This window comes from Hyla sarda, chromosome 3 (assembly GCF_029499605.1).
Source record: "Hyla sarda isolate aHylSar1 chromosome 3, aHylSar1.hap1, whole genome shotgun sequence".
Lineage (NCBI taxonomy): Eukaryota > Metazoa > Chordata > Amphibia > Anura > Hylidae > Hyla > Hyla sarda.
In genome coordinates this window covers 314046279-314062349 of record NC_079191.1, presented here as the reverse complement: position 1 = coordinate 314062349, position 16071 = coordinate 314046279, and the positions used below count along the sequence as shown (strand labels likewise).

Here is a 16071-nt window from a genome sequence, read left to right as displayed (position 1 = left end):
CAGAATAGATAGTTAGCAGATGTACAGAGCCTTCCAAGAGGTGACGCCATTCTTCTAAAGCCAACTTTATGGCCAAGAGCTCGCAATCTCCGATGGTATAATTTCTCTCCGCAGGGGAGAAGGTCTTCAAGAAAAATCTGCAGGTTGCAGTTCTTTCCTTAGAAGACTTTTGCGTTAAGAATGCACCTTGCACCTGCTCCAACTGAAGAAGCATCCACTTTCAAGATAAATGGCTTACTAGGATCGGGTCTAGATAAAACAGTAGCAGAAGCAAAGGCGGACTTTAACTGTTTGAAAGCTTCTTCAGCCTCTGTAGTCCAGACCTTTGGATTAGCAGTCTTCTTGGTAAGGAAAACGATGGGAGCTACCAAAGTGGAGTAGTGAGGAATAAACTGCCGAGAAAGTGCTGAATAGCTTTCAAGCCAGTAGGACGTGGCCAAGTACATTTCTCAAGTTTAGCATAGAGATGATTTTCTCGGAGACGCTGTAAAACTTGGCGGAGGTGAGAACGATGAGACTGGACATTGGGCGAGTAGATGAGTATGTCATAAAAGTAAACATCAACACAGGAGTATAGAAGGTCATGAAAAATACAATTAATGAACTCCTGGAAAACTGCTGGAGCATTACAAAGTCCGTATGGCATCACAAGATACTTGAAATGTCCATCACGAGTATTAAAAGCAGTCTTCCATTCATCCCCTTCTCAGATGCGAATCAAATTATAGGCCCTACGTTATAGCACCACATAGACGATCAAATAGCTCTGAGATCAATGGAAGTGGATAGCGGTTCTTTACAGTAATCTTATACAGGCTGCGGTAGTAAATTCAAGGTCGCAAAGACCCGTCTTTTTTCTCCACAAAGAAAAATCCGGCTCCGGCAGGGTAGGACGACTTTCTAATAAATTCTTTCTGTAGATTTTCTTGGATATAGTTAGACAGGCCTGAGTTTCAGGAATAGACAAAGGGTAAATTCTGCCCCGAGGAGGTGTGGTGCTGGGCAATAAGTTGATTGGACAATCGTAGAGATGATGTGGTGGTAAAATTTCATCTTGCTTTTCACTAAAGACGTCAACAAAGTCCAGAAGGAATTAAGGCAGACTGGGCAGAGAAGTAGTAGGAGACATCAACTTTGATGGAAGGGTATGAAAACAGTTGTTATAGCAGTAGGTTCCCCAACGAAGAACTTCTCCAGTCTTCCAATCAAGATGCGGAGCATGTAGTTGCAACCAAGAAAAGGCCAAGTAACAGAGTGGAGGTACAAGGGGGAAGTAAATAGAAGGACAAGTTCTCCATATGCAGAACTCCAACTTGCATAGATAAGGGTTCTGTGCGGAATAAGACTCTACAGTCCAATTTTTCTCTGTTGACCGAAGAGATGTACAGAGGCTTCAAAAGGCGGAATACTGGCAGACGATACAGAGGATACCTACTACAAGATATATGTACTAAAGAGGCATCGATTAAATTTCCCGTGGAACCAGAGTCCAGGAAGGCAAGAACGGAAATAGTCTCTATGGAGGGAAGAGAAAGCTGGACTGTCAAATTCAAGCATGGAGAGGTGGTATTTACAACTAGGGAGGCCTCTACCACATACCGTAGGTGCGAGCGTTTCCCTGTGATAGTGGACGCAGAGGACAATCTTTGAGGAAGTGATCTGCACTGGCGCAGTATAGGCAAAGATTCTCAGTTCATCTGCGAGTTCTTTCCTGCGGGGTAAGGCGAGACCGATCCACCTGCATAGCCTCCACTGCGTGAGGCAACATAGAAGGTTGCAGTGTTTGCTGGAAGACAGGTGCCAGACGAGGAAAGCGCCGAGGTCGTGCAGGCTCCCTTTCTTGGCGAAATTCCTCATGTCGTTCAGAGAAATTGACATCTATCCGGGATGCCAAGTGTATGAGTTCATTCAGGCTGGATGGCAATTCCTGGGCAGCGAGAACATCCTTGATTTGACTAGATAGTCCTCTCTTGAAAGTGGCTCATAGAGCTTCATTGTTCCATGATAACTCTGATGCCAGGGTATGAAATCGAATGGCATACTCGCCCACAGAGGAGTTGCCTTGAGAAAGGCTCAGCAAAGCCATCTCAGCGAAGGAAGCTTGAGCTGGTTCTTCAAAGACACCACGAAATTCCGTCAGAAAAGCCTGGAGATAAGTTGTGAGTGCTTCACTGTGATCCCAAAGTGGGGTCGCCCAGGCCAAGGCCCCTTCAGTTAAGAGACTGATGACAAAGGCCACCTTTGCTCGTTCTGTAGGGAACTGTTCCGCCATGTGTTCAAATCACGACAGGACTTGGGATCCCCTTCAGACGACTGCAGGAGCGGGAGGCAGCACTGGAGAAGGAGGAGGCTGTTGCGGCTGTTGTTGGAGCAGATAGCAACTGCTGCATCATGGCAGACAACCTACTTAACCGTTGTGCCTGCTGGGCCAACTGCTGCACCTGGAGCGCCACGATAGAAGCGAGATCCGGATTATCAGGCAGAGGAACCCCAGCGGGATCCATGGCCGGATCTTGCTTTTACGGTGCTGGATGTGGATCCCATAACCTGTGTGGCAGATGACTCAGACCGTATCGGGGAACGGAATCTAAGGTGCCGCTGGTCTTCACCAGAGTCTGCCGCAAGGCAGTATGTGCTTGCTGCGGCAGGTAACACCCAGTTCGCTATCCCCGACATGGCTCGACCACACAGGTAGCTGGGCAAGACAAGGTACCGGAGGATGAGGCTGAAATGTAGTCAAACTTAGCAGGAAGTAAAGGCAGGCGGCAAAGGTGTGTAGTCAAATAACGTAGCAGGAAGGTCTGGACACACGGGTAAGGGAAACAGGCTATGAGGAACGCTTAATCTCAGGCTGGGGCACTGAAGATCCGGCAGGGAAGTGGGGGAGGAGCTGGCTTAACCAGTACAGGACCTAGGGCGTATGCATACGCCTTCTGTACCTGGGTCTTAAGGACCCAGGGCGTACCAGGCGTACGCAGGCATCGATCAGCAGGCACCCCACGCAAATGCCCAGGGGGGTCATCAGACACCCCCCCCCATGTCGGCGATCGGCGCAAATTGCAAGTGAATTCACACTTGCGATTTGCGCCGATTCCGTGTCATACAGGTCTATGGTGACCCGGAATATAAGGGGGATCGCAGTTGTCTTAGACACCTACGATCCCCCTGAAGGGATAGGAGTGAGGTGGCCACTTACCTGTCGGTGTAGGCTGCGGGACGCGATCGGCTGCGGTGATCGGCGCTGGCGGCGATGTCGTGCGGCAGAAGAGGATGGCTCCCTGGACCCGACGGAAGCTGGTAAGTTGTCTAGCAACATCTAGAGGGCTACAGTCTGAGACTGTGGCCCTCCAGATGTTGCAAAACTACAACTCCCAGCATGCCCAGACAGCTGTTTGGGCATGCTGGGACTTGCAGTTTTGCAACAGCTGGAGGTCTACAGTTTAGAGACCACTGCACAGTGATCTCTATACTGCCCTCTAGATCTTGCAAAACTACAACTCCTAGCATGCCCACACAGCAGTTTGCTGTCTGTGCATGCTAGGATTTGTAGTTTTGCAACATCTGGAGGTCCACATCTGGAGATCACAGTGCAGTGGTCTTTAACTGTAGCCCTCCAGATGTTGCAAAACTGCAAATCCCAGCATGCCCAAACATCTGTCTCGGCATGCTGGGAGTTGTAGTTGCGTAGCTTCAGCTGTTGCATAACTACATCTCCCAGCATCAGTACATGCTGGGAGTTGTAGTTTTGCAACAGCTGGATGCACACTGGTTGGAAAATACTGAGTTAGGTAACAGAACCTAACTGAAGGTTTTCCAACCAGTGTGCCTCCAGCTGTTGCAAAACTACAACTCCCAGCTTGCACGTCTGTCAGTACATGCTGGGAATTGTAGTTTTGAAACTGCTGGAGGTCCCCCCCCCCTTGTGAATGTACAGGGTAGATTCACACAGGCAGGTTTACAGTAAGTTTCCTGCTTCAAGTATGAGCTACGGCAAATTTTTCGCCGCAGCGCAAATTTCTAGCGGGAAGCTCACTGTAAACCTCCGCCAGTGGGAATGTACCCTAAAAACACTACACTACACTACACTTACACATAATAAAGGGTAAAACACTTCATATACACCCCCTTACACCGTCCCCCTCAATAAAATGAAAAACTAATTGTACGGCAGTGTTTCCAAAATGGAGCCTCCAGCTGTTGCAAAACAACAACTCCCAGCACTTCCAGACAGCCACTGACTGTCCAGGCATGCTGGGAGTTTAGCAACAGCTGCAGACACCCTGTTTGTGAATCACTGGCGTAGAATACCCCTATGTCCACCCCAAAGCAATCCCTAATTTAGTCCTCAAATGCGCATGGCGCTCTCTCACTTCGGAGCTCTGTCGTATTTCAAGGAAACAGTTTAGGGCCACATATGGGCCCTAAACTCCCATACTCCAGAGAAATTGCACAACAAATTTTGTGGGGCTTTTTCTCCTTTTACCCCTTATGAAAAGGAAAAGTTGGGGGCTACACCAGCCTGTTAGTGTAAAAAAAATAAAAATTTACACTGACATCCTGGTGTTGCCTCTTTTTATTTTCACAGGTGTAAAAAGGAAAAAAAGACCCCCACAATTTCTCCTGAGTACGGAAATACCCCATATGTGGGCGTAAAATGCTTTGCGGGCGCACAACAAGGCTCAGGAGTGAGAGAGCACCATGTACATTTCAGGCCTAAATTGGTGATTTGCACAGGGGTGGCTGATTTTACAACGGTTCTGCCATAAACGCAAAAAAAGAAACACCCACATGTGACCCCATTTTGGAAACTACACCCCTCACGGAACGTAACAAGGGGTATAGTGAGCCTGAACACTCCACAGGTGTTTAATGAAAATTCTTCAAAGTTGGATGGAAAAATAAAAAATAAAAATTTTCACTAAAATGCTGGTGTTACCCAAAATTTGTCATTTTCACAAGGAAAAATAGGAAAAATGCCCCCCAAAATTTGTAACCCCATTTCTTCTGAGTAAGAACATACCCCATATGTGAATGTAAAGTGCTCTGCTGGCGCACTACAATGCTCAGAAGAGAAAGAGCACCATTGGGATTTTGAAGAGAAAATTTGTCCGGAATTGAAGGCTTGTGTGTTTACAAAGCCCCCATAGAGCCAGAACAATGGACCTCCCCCCACATGTGACCCCATTTTGGAAGCTACACCTCTCATGCAATGTAATAAGGGGTGCAGTGAGTATTTACGCCCCACAGGTGTCTGACACATTTTTGGAACAGTGGTCCGTGAAAATGAAAAATATAACTTTTCATTTGCACAGCCCACTGTTCCAAAGATCTGTCAAACGCCAGTGGGGTGTAAATACTCACTCCACCCCTTATTAAATTCTGTGAGGGGTGTAGTTTTCAAAATGGGGTCACATGTGGGGGTTCCACTGTTCTGGCACCACGGGGGGCTTTGTAAACGCACATGGTCCCCGACTTCTATTCCAACCAAATTCTGTCTCCAAAAGCTCAGTGGTGCTCCTCCTCTTCTGAGCATTGTAGTGTGCCAGCAGAGCACTTGACGTCCACACATGGGGTATTTCCATACTCAGAAGAAATGGGGTTACAAATTTTGGGGGTCATTTTCTCCTATTACCCCTTGTAAAAATTTAAAATTTGTGGGAAAACCAGCATTTTGGTGAAAACATCCGACTTTAACAAAAAGTCGTCAAACACCTGTGAGGTGTTAAGGCTCACTGTACCCCTTGTTGCTTTCCTTGAGGGGTGTAGTTTTCAAAATAGTATGCCATGTGGGGGGGGGGGGGTTGCTGCTCTGGCAGCGTAGGGGCTTCCTAAATGCGACATGCCCTCCAAAAACCATTTCAGCAAAATTTGCTTTCCAAAAGCCAAATGTGACTCCTTCTCTTCTGAGCATTGTAGTGCGCCAGCAGAGCACTTGACGTCCACACATGGGGTATTTCCATACTCAGAAGAGATGGGGTTACACATTTTGGGGGGCATTTTGTCCTATTATCCCTTGTAAAAATTTAAAATTTGGGGGAAAACTAGCATTTTAGTGAAAAAAATAATAATTTACACATCCAACTTTAACAAAAAGTTGCGAAACGGTGGGGTGTTAAGGCTCACTGGACCCCTTGTTACGTGCCTTGAGGGGTGTAGTTTCCAAAATAGTATGCCATGTGTTTTTTTTTTTTTTGCTGTTCTGGCACCATAGGGGCTTCTTAAATGCGACATGCCTCCCAAAGACCATTTCAGAAAAACTCACTCTCCAAAATCCCACTGTCGCTCCTTCCCTTCTGAGCCCTCTAGTGCACCCGCCGAACACTTGACATACACATATGAGGTATTTCCTTACACATTTTAGGAAGATTTCTCTCCTTTTACCCCTTGTAAAAATTCTAAAACTGGGTCTACAAGAACATGCCAGTGTAAAAAATGAAGATTTTGAATTTTCTCCATCAATTTGCTGCTATGCCTGTGAAACACCTAAAGGGTTAACAAACCTTTTGAATGTCATTTTGAATACTTTGAGGGGTGCAGTTTTTATAATGGGGTCATTTGTGGGGTATTTCTAATAAGAAGGCCCTTCAAATCCACTTCAAAACAGAACTGGTCCCTGAAAAATTTCGATTTTGAAAATTTTGTGAAAAATTGGAAAATTGCTTTTATACTTTGAAGCCCTCTGATGTCTTCCAAAAGTAAAAACATGTCAACTTTATGATGGAAACATAAAGTAGAAATATTGTATATGTGAATCAATATATAATTTATTTGGAATATTCATTTTCCTTATAAGCAGAGAGTAGAGATGAGCGAACTTACAGTAAATTCGATTCGTCACGAACTTCTCGGCTCGGCAGTTGATGACTTATCCTGCATAAATTAGTTCAGCTTTCAGGTGTTCCCGTGGGCTGGAAAAGGGGGATACAGTCCTAGGAAAGAGTCTTCTAGGACTGTATCCACCTTTTCCAGCCCACAGGAGCACCTGAAAGCTGAACTAATTTATGCAGGATAAGTCATCAACTGCCAAACCGAGAAGTTCGTGACGAATTGAATTTACTGTAAGTTCGTTCATCTCTAGCAGAGAGCTTCAAAGTAAAAAAAATTCAATTCAATTTTTTCATCAAATTTGGGAATTTTTTTACCAAGAAATGATACAAGTATCGACAAAATTTTACCACTAACATAAAGTAGAAAATGTCACGAAAAAACAATCTCGGAATCAGAATGAAAGGTAAAAGCATCCCAGAGTTATTAATGCTTAAACTGAAAGTGGTCAGATATTCAAAAAAATGTCCGGGTCCTACAGTGAAAATTTTCCTTAAGTCCTTAAAGGGTTAAATAAAGGATGGGATGGATCAGACACCAATTAGTGGTGCACTTGTCCTTTAAATCTAGAGAATGTGCCGCGCGCTCCCTAGGGGGCGTGTGCGCAGAGAAACAGAGAGATGGGCAGCAGCAGATAATGAACGGGCCGTGATTCGCATGCGGGTGCATCCCGCGATGCGAATTGCGGTCCCGCCGGGAGAACAAAATGGTGAACGCGCACGATCGGGGTGCGGGACCGGAGCGCTCACCGTGAAAATGATCATGCTCAGACACTTCTCTTCTCAGAAGGTTCAAGACGGCCCTTAGCAACTGATCACTCAGGCTCAAATTATCATAAGTCTGACTTGATGGTCCAGGTGAGGCAAAGGGTAAAGTACAGGGTCCATTTTGCGAAGAAAAATTTGCAATAAGTACTACAAGTTTTTTAAAAGCTCCTCTAACTTCAGCACTAGGGCACCTAAAAAGATAAAAAGCAAAAAGAACACCACGTGCAAACCAATAGCGAACATTCTTGCTATGGCGGAGCAAGATGCACAATGCATCATACCAGTCAGTGGCAGGCCCATGGACAACTTTCTTTGTATGGAATACTGTAGTGAACAAGAATTTAGCAGAAAGCTGTATACCAATCATTGTTATTTCTTCAGACATCAAATGTTCTTGCCCTGGAGGAGCGTTCAGGTAGACACTGTTACAGGTTAGTAATTTCTTAATGAATTGGAAATATTTTAAGCTAAACTGCATTCGGTTGTGCATGAATTGCATGTTTTGCTTGCGTACACTGTACTCAATAAGCAGGTGAGAATGACTTTTTATGGTGAGCTTTCTGAACATTTGAGTCAGAGGCCGTGATTGTGACATCACGGCCACGCCCCTGCGACGCCACACTCCCTCCATTCATGTCTATAAACATAAATGGGGGGAAATGGTGAGACATCACTAGGGGGTGTGGCTGTGACATAATTTGTTTTGAATGCCGGGTTCTGCGGAAGATCACAGGGGGTCCCCGCAGCAGGACCCCCACAATCAGACACCTTATCCCCTATCCTTTGGATAGGGGATAAGATGTCTAGCAGCGGAGTACCCCTTTAAGCAACCTGTGCCATTTGTAAAATGTTATAAAGGTTCTCTCTAGAATATGTATGCCTGATATGTATGATAATTATTTGATAGATTATTTGGCAAACAGAATAATATTTTACACTATGTAATGCTCATGCACACCTAAATACATAATACCACATTACGCCTACAATTATCTGCATTAAGCCAAACTTAAGACTATTTGGGGAGATTTATTAAAACCTGTGCAAAGGAAAAGTTGCCCAGTTGCCCATAGCAACCAATCAGATTGCTTCTTTCATTTTGCAGAGGCCTTGTTAAAAATGAAAGAAACGATCTGATTGCTTGCTATGGGCAACTTTTCCTCTGGACACATTTTGATAAATCTCCCCCATTGTAATTATTGAAAGCATTTCCATACTGATTAAAATGCAGTCCGAATGCTCAGAATTCGTTTTTTACATTTATTTATTTGAGTTAATACATCTTAAGCACATTTTATGTAGTGTATATAGATAAGACACATCAGAGGTAATTTCCTAAACAAAAAACAGCAGATGAAAAAAAAAAATACTGCATTTATCCTATATACTATCAGATATTTGTGGCATATCTTGGGCATACACCAAGATATGTGTTACGCCGAGTGCTCCGGGTCCCTGCTCCTCCCCGGAGCGCTCACGGCGTCTCTCTCTCTCTGCAGCGCCCCGGTCAGACCCGCTGACGGGGAGCGCTGCACTGACATTGCCGGCGGGGATGCGATTCGCATAGCGGGACGCGCCCGCTCACGAATCGCATCCAAGTCACTTACCCGTCCCGGTCCCCGGCTGTCCGCTCCTTAGGGCGCGCTCCTTAGGGCGCGCGCGCGCCAGCTAGCTCTCTAAGAGTTAAAGGGCCAGCGCACCAGTGATTGGTGCCTGGCCCAATCAGCCTAATTAGCTTCCACCTGGTCCCTGGCTATATCGACTCACTTCCCCTGCACTCCCTTGCCGGATCTTGTTGCCATTGTGCCAGTGAAAGCGTTTCCCTGTGTGTTCCTAGCCTGTGTTCAAGACCTCCTGCCGTTGCCCCTGACTACGATCCTTGCTGCCTGCCCTGACCTTCTGCTACGTCCGACCTTGCTCTTGTCTACTCCCTTGTACCGCGCTTATCTCAGCAGTCAGAGAGGTTGAGCCGTTGCCGGTGGATACGACCTGGTTGCTACCGCCGCTGCAAGACCATCCCGCTTTGCGGCGGGCTCTGGTGAATACCAGTAGCAACTTAGAACCGGTTCACCGACACTGTCCACGCCAATCCCTTTCTGGCACAGAGGATCCACCTCCAGCCAGCCGAATCGTGACAATATGCCAAAGTATATAACTTCCATATCCAAAAACTGGGGTCACGTGTGACAAGACAGCATGGCAGTTTTTCCCCCCAGGACAGATGCAGTATTGTGTGGCATTGCCTGCTCAGCCCCCTTTTAACTCAATGGGGCTGAGGTCCAATACTGCCCACAGCCCAAGTGCAATACTGATACTGTTCCTGAGAGAAAGCAGCCATGATTTTTTAAATTTCATACAATCTTTTTTATGGGGCTCAGCTGCATGAACAGATTCAGTTCATAGACAAAAATCATGCTGTGCCTGGATTAACATGTACTTTATATGCCATACTGTTTCTCTCTATGCACTCCTTCTCAGCGCAGCAAGAGTAGACATGGCTTCAACAGCAGCCTACAACTATTATCATTTATTGCTGATATCTTTTCCATACTGTTCTCCTCCACCTGTAATCCACTAGCTGCTGAAGAGCAAGTGTCCACACTGTTGTGCATTTCATATTGTGTTTCCTCACTGCTGAGCATCAGAGTGCTGGAACTCAGCATGTGCAACCAGCAAGCTGAAAGTTTAAAGCGGTATTCCGACATCAGGAAAAAAAACAACAACATAAAAGTGCTGTATTTCTCACCTATCTGTCCCAATTCTGAAAATACCAAAAGTCCAATTGTTTTGGAGCTGTAGTTCTGCATTTCTTCAAAGCTGGTGCAAGTATTTTTGCCACCTTAGGCATTTTTCTGCCCTCGGCATTACCCCTTGGCCCCACCCACTTGTTTTTTGCACTATACTATTTAGAGAACAACATTCGCACTGGTAGATATTAGATCTATACAGGCTCTGAAGACTGTATAAGTGATTATAGTAACATGTATGGACTCACAAGTGACATCTGATCAGAGTTGTTCACTTTTCATTTTCTTCTATACCTTGCCTGGGGCATCATGAAGACATTTTCACTTGACTCATCTTCACGGAATCTGCCGGACAAACATTTTAGACTCCTTGTTAAAGCACAAGTCTCACCCTTATACAAACTATTCATGTGTATTGCTCCACACAGTAATAGTGCCCATATTGTGTCCTCATATAGCAGGCCTATCACATTGCCACCATATAGCAGACCCCTTACATTAATATAGTAACATAGTTCATAAAGTTGCAAAAAGACCAGAGTCCATCAAGTTCAACCTATAACCCTATGTTAGAGTCCCTACTGAGTTGATCCAGAGGAATGCAAAAAAAAAAAACCTCATACTAGAGGTAAAAATTCCTTCCCGACTCCAAATATGGCAGTCAGAATAAATCCCTGGATCAACGTTCTGTCCCTATAAATCTACTATACATAACCAGCAATGTTATTACTCTCCAAAAATGCATCCAGACCCCTTTTGAACTCTTTTACAGAGTTCACTATGACCATTTCCTCTGACAGAGAGTTCCATAGTCTCACTGCTCTTACTGTAAAGAACCCCCATCTGTACTGGTGTAGAAACCTTCTTTCCTCTAAACGTAGAGGATGTCCCCTTGTTATAGATACAGTCCTGGGTATAAATAGATCATGGGAGAGATCTCTGTAAGGCCTCCTGATATATTTATACATAGTTATTAGGTCTCCCCTAAGCCTTCTTTTTTCTAAACTAAATAACCCTAATTCTGCTAATCTTTCTGTGTACTGTAGTCCTCCCATTCTGTTTATTACTCTAGTTGCCCGTCTTTGAACCCTCTCCAGCTCCATTATATCTTTCTTGTACACTGGTGCCCAGTACTGTACCCAGTATTCTATGTGTGGTCTGACTAGTGATTTGTACAGCAGTAGAATTATTTACTTGTCATGGGCATCTATGCCCCTAATGATGCACCCCATGGTTTTATTTGCCTTGGCAGCAGCTGCCCATCTCTGGTCACTACAGCTAAATTTACTGTTGACTAAGACGCCTAAGTCTTTTTCCATGCCAGTCGTCCCAAGTGTTCTCCAATTTAATACATAATCCCAGCCTGGATTTTTCCTCCCTATGTGCATAACCTTACATTTATCAGTGTTGAACCTCATTTGCCACTTCCCAGCCCAAACCTCCAATCTATCCAGATCCATTTGTAACAGTGCACAGTCCTCTATTGTGTTAACCACTTTACAGAGTTTAGTACCATCTGCAAAGATTTCTACTTTACTATTCAACCCCTCTACAAGGTCATTAATGAATATATTAAATAGAACAGGACCCACAACTGACCCCTGTGTTACCCCACTTGGAAAAGTCACCCAATCAGAATAAGTACCATTAATAACCACCCTCTGTTTCCTATCACTAAGCCAGTTACTTACCCAATTACTCACCAATCTTTTATGTGGCACCGTATCAAATGCTTTGGAAAAATCCAGATATAGGACATCCAGCGATTTCCCCTGGTCCAGTCTGGAGCTCACCTCCTCATAAAAGTGGATCAGGTTAGTTTGACAGGACCGATCCCTCATAAAGCCATGCTGTTATGGGGTCATACATTTATTTTTATCAAGATACTCCAAAATAGCATCCCTTAGAAAACCCTCAAACCATTTTTATACAATGGAGGTTAAACTAACAGGCCTATAATTCCCGGGGTAACCTTTTGACCCCTTTTTAAATATTGGCATCACATTTGCTATGCACTTGTCCTGGGGAACCTTCCCTGTCACCATATTACCCCAATATTGCAAGCCCCTCTCATTGCCCCACATTCCCTGACATTGTCCCCACAGTCACTCACATTGCTCCCATATTCACTCACATTGTCCAAAATATAATGCTCACATCGCCCCCATATCCATCACATTACCCACATGTTCCTCACATTGTAACAAATCTCCTCTTCATACTGGGATGATGCACTGTAACAAACCTCCTCCTTATGTCATTACCTTAGTACTTGGGAGACACACTAATAAACTTCCTTCTCAAGTCATTACCTTAGTACTTGGCTGGCACACTGTAAAAAACCTCCTTCTCATGTAATTACATTACTACTGTGGTGACACACTGAAACAAACCCCCTCCTCATGTCATTAGCTCACTACTGGGGTGGCACACTATAAAATAAACCTTTCTCATGTACCTTACTACTGGGGTGACATGCCACCTCTACTCCAGCTCAGCCATGCTCCCTCCACAGCATCACACAGGTCCTTTAGCCATTATTTCTTCTATCCTGCATGGCTCAGCTCTGCCCCCAACTTATCACTGGTCACATAAGGAGGACATCATCACAGGTCCTATGGGAAGAAGGCGAGGGAGGGGGTAATCGTTAATTTCTAACGATAATTTGTTTTCCCTTAGTCCTAACAGTGGCACAGATGGGGTATTCCGCCCCCCGTGGACTGGTTAGGACCGGTGGAAATTTATTGACAATCTAATAAAACAAAGAAACAGACCCTCCCCCCCCCCCCTATAAGTAGGGGAAAGGAACTCCACCCCCTTGTGTAATTACAAGTAGAAGAAGAAAAGAATAGTCAGTAAGGGAGGGATTGTTGTGCCACTGTTAGGACTAAGGGAAAACAAATTATCGTTAGCAATTAACGATTCCCTTACGTTCTAACCAGTGGCACAGATGGGGATTTAGCAAGTAGATACCCCCATGAGAGGGCACTCATGCCTGGCGGAGGATAATACTGACCGCCCAAATGAGGAATAGCTAGCTATTCTGGAATCAACTCTATAATGAGAGATGAAAGTGGAGTGAGAACTCCAAGAAGCAGATTTACAAATGAGTTCCAAAGGAATCGAGCTTCTTTCTGCAAAAGAAGTAGCTATTGCTCTAGTAGAGTGAGCTTTAACAAATTCAGGGGGCTCCAGACCCTGGGAAACATGAGACTCCCGAATGACTTCCTTAATCCAGCGACTAATAGTTGGTTTGGAAGCCCCGTGTCCCTTACGGGCACTAGAAAAAAGGATTAGAAGGTTTTCATCCTTACGGAATTCCTTGGATCAATCCAGGTAGATCCTGAGACATCTCGACAGCTCGAGGGTGCAAAGGCCTCTCGAATCTTTTGAGGAGTTGAGCAGAGCTAACACAGGAAGAGAAATAACCTGGTTGATATTAGTAAATGTTGGCACTTTGGGAATAAAAGTGGGTAAAAACTTAAGAAGAACCCTATCTGGGAGGAACTGAATATAAGGCTCAAAGGCGGAAAAAGCCTGGAGTTCACCGACTCGTTTTGCAGAAGTGATGGCCAGCAAAAATGTAACCTGGAGTGTAAAGAATTTTAAATCCACCTCCTCTAAAGGCTCAAAGGGGGGAGATGATAACCCCCTGAGCACGACCGATAAATCCCAAGTAGGGATGGGTCGAATTATAGTAGGTTTAATTCTAGAGGCTCCTTTCAGGAACCTTCTAATTAGGGGGTCTTGAGAAAGAGACTTATTGAGGAAAGCCGAGATAGCTGATACTTGCACTCGTAGGGTGGAAGGAGATAGTCCTTTGTCTAATCCATCTTGCAGGAATTGCAGAATAGCAGGAATGGTAGGATCCTTTGGAGACAGTTGGCGTAGCCGACACCAGGATGAGAATGTACTCCATACTCTTCCATAAGATCTAGTTGTAGCCTCAGATCTGGAGTGCAACAATGTTCTCAAGACCGACCCTAAAAATCCCTTCTACTCCTGGAAGGGACCGATAAACCTCCAGGCTGTCAGGTTGAACATTTGTATGTTGGAGCAGCTGTGAGTGTCCCCTGACACTATTGTTTGCTCTGGGGGAAGCCTGCAAAATTGAACCTGACTCATCTGAATGAGTTGGGTGAACCAAGCTCTTTTGGGCCAATATGGAATGATGGCTATCACCGAGGCTTGGTCCTGCCTGATTTTCATCAATACCCTCGGGATCAAGGAAGTAGGAGGGAAGATGTAGGCCAGCCTGAACCTCCAAGGGATTGACAGAGTATCTACCGCAAAGGGATTGTCCTCTCTGTAGACGGAACAGAATCTGTCCACCTTGGCGTTGAACCTCGTTGCCATGAGATCGATCTCTGGCATGCCCCACCTGAGCGTGATCTGATAAAAGATGTCTGGATGGAGAGACCACTCTCCGGTTGGAAGGCCTCTGCTCAGGCGATCTGCTATTACATTGTGAGTACCCCGGATATGAACGGCCGATAAGTGGGTGAGGTTCAATTCTGCCCAATCCAGAATCACACCTATCTCTCTCAGGAGACTTTGTGACTTTGTGCCTCCCTGTTTGTTGATATAAAGGACAGCCGTCATGCTGTCTGACTGGACTTTCACAGCCCTGCCCTGAATGTGAGGAGCAAAGTGAAAGAGGGCTAGTCTGATGGCCCGGATCTCTAGGAGATTCGAGGATAATAACCTCTCCTGAGAGGACCAAGTCCCTTGGACCGTCATGTCCAGAAGATGCGCTCCCCAACCTACAAGGGACGCGTCTGTGGTAAGTATGATCCAAACAGGTTGGATCAAAGATTTTCCGTCCTGGAGGTGAGCCCACCAACGTACAGAGGACCGGACTTGAGGAGACAGGGAGTGCACAGAATTTAGTCCCCTTGGACTGTGATCCCACTTGGCTAGTACTTCCGACTGGAGCGGACGTAGGTGCCACAAAGCCCAGGCTACCGCATCCACGGGTGCAGACATTAGTCCCAACATTTTCATTAGATAGCGGAGAGTTACCCGCTTGGGAACTAAGAGAGATTGGGCTGTGTCCGGTACCCGTAGCTTCCTTTCTGGAGTTAGATGAATAGTCATCGCTACGGAATCTATCATAAAACCCAGGCATCTCACAGATGTGGCTGGTTGGAGATTGGATTTGTTCCAATTGATTATCCAGCCTAATTGATGGAGAAAGGAAACAGCAGTTTGAATGTGTTGGGAAAGGATCGCTTGGGAGGAGGCTTTGAGAAGTCAGTCGTCTAGGTAAGGGACTATACACAGTCCCTGAAGTCTTAGGGCGGCTACCACAGAAACTACTACCTTGGTAAAGGTATGAGGGGCCGAAGAGATCCCAAATGGGAGGGCGACAAACTGATAGTGTCTTAGAACTCCCTGAATTTGCACAGCGATCCTTAAGAATCTTCTGGACCCAGGATGGATGGGGATATGAAGATAAGCATCCTTGAGGTCCAAGGTTGCCAGGAAGTCCCCTGGCATAAGAAGATTGATAACTGACTGAATGGTTTCCATTCGGAAATGCTTCCGTCTGATAGACTGGTTGAAGAACCTTAAGTCTATGATCATCCTCAAATCTCCTGTGGCTTTGGGAACCAGAAACACTGGAGAATAGATGCCCGCCCCTTGGTCTTGAGAGGGAACTTCCTCCAAGGCACCCATCTAGAGATATTCCAGAATATAGGCTTCCAAAACCTTTTGTTTGCTGGAAGGAA

At 45.4% G+C, this 16071-nt stretch overlaps 1 pseudogene; it reads right to left on the bottom strand.

Moving 5' to 3' along the window:
* LOC130361058 (probable ubiquitin carboxyl-terminal hydrolase FAF-X) overlaps positions 1–15436 on the bottom strand; it is a 39577-nt pseudogene extending 24141 nt beyond the window's left edge.
* Between the last annotated feature and the right edge of the window lie 635 nt (positions 15437–16071).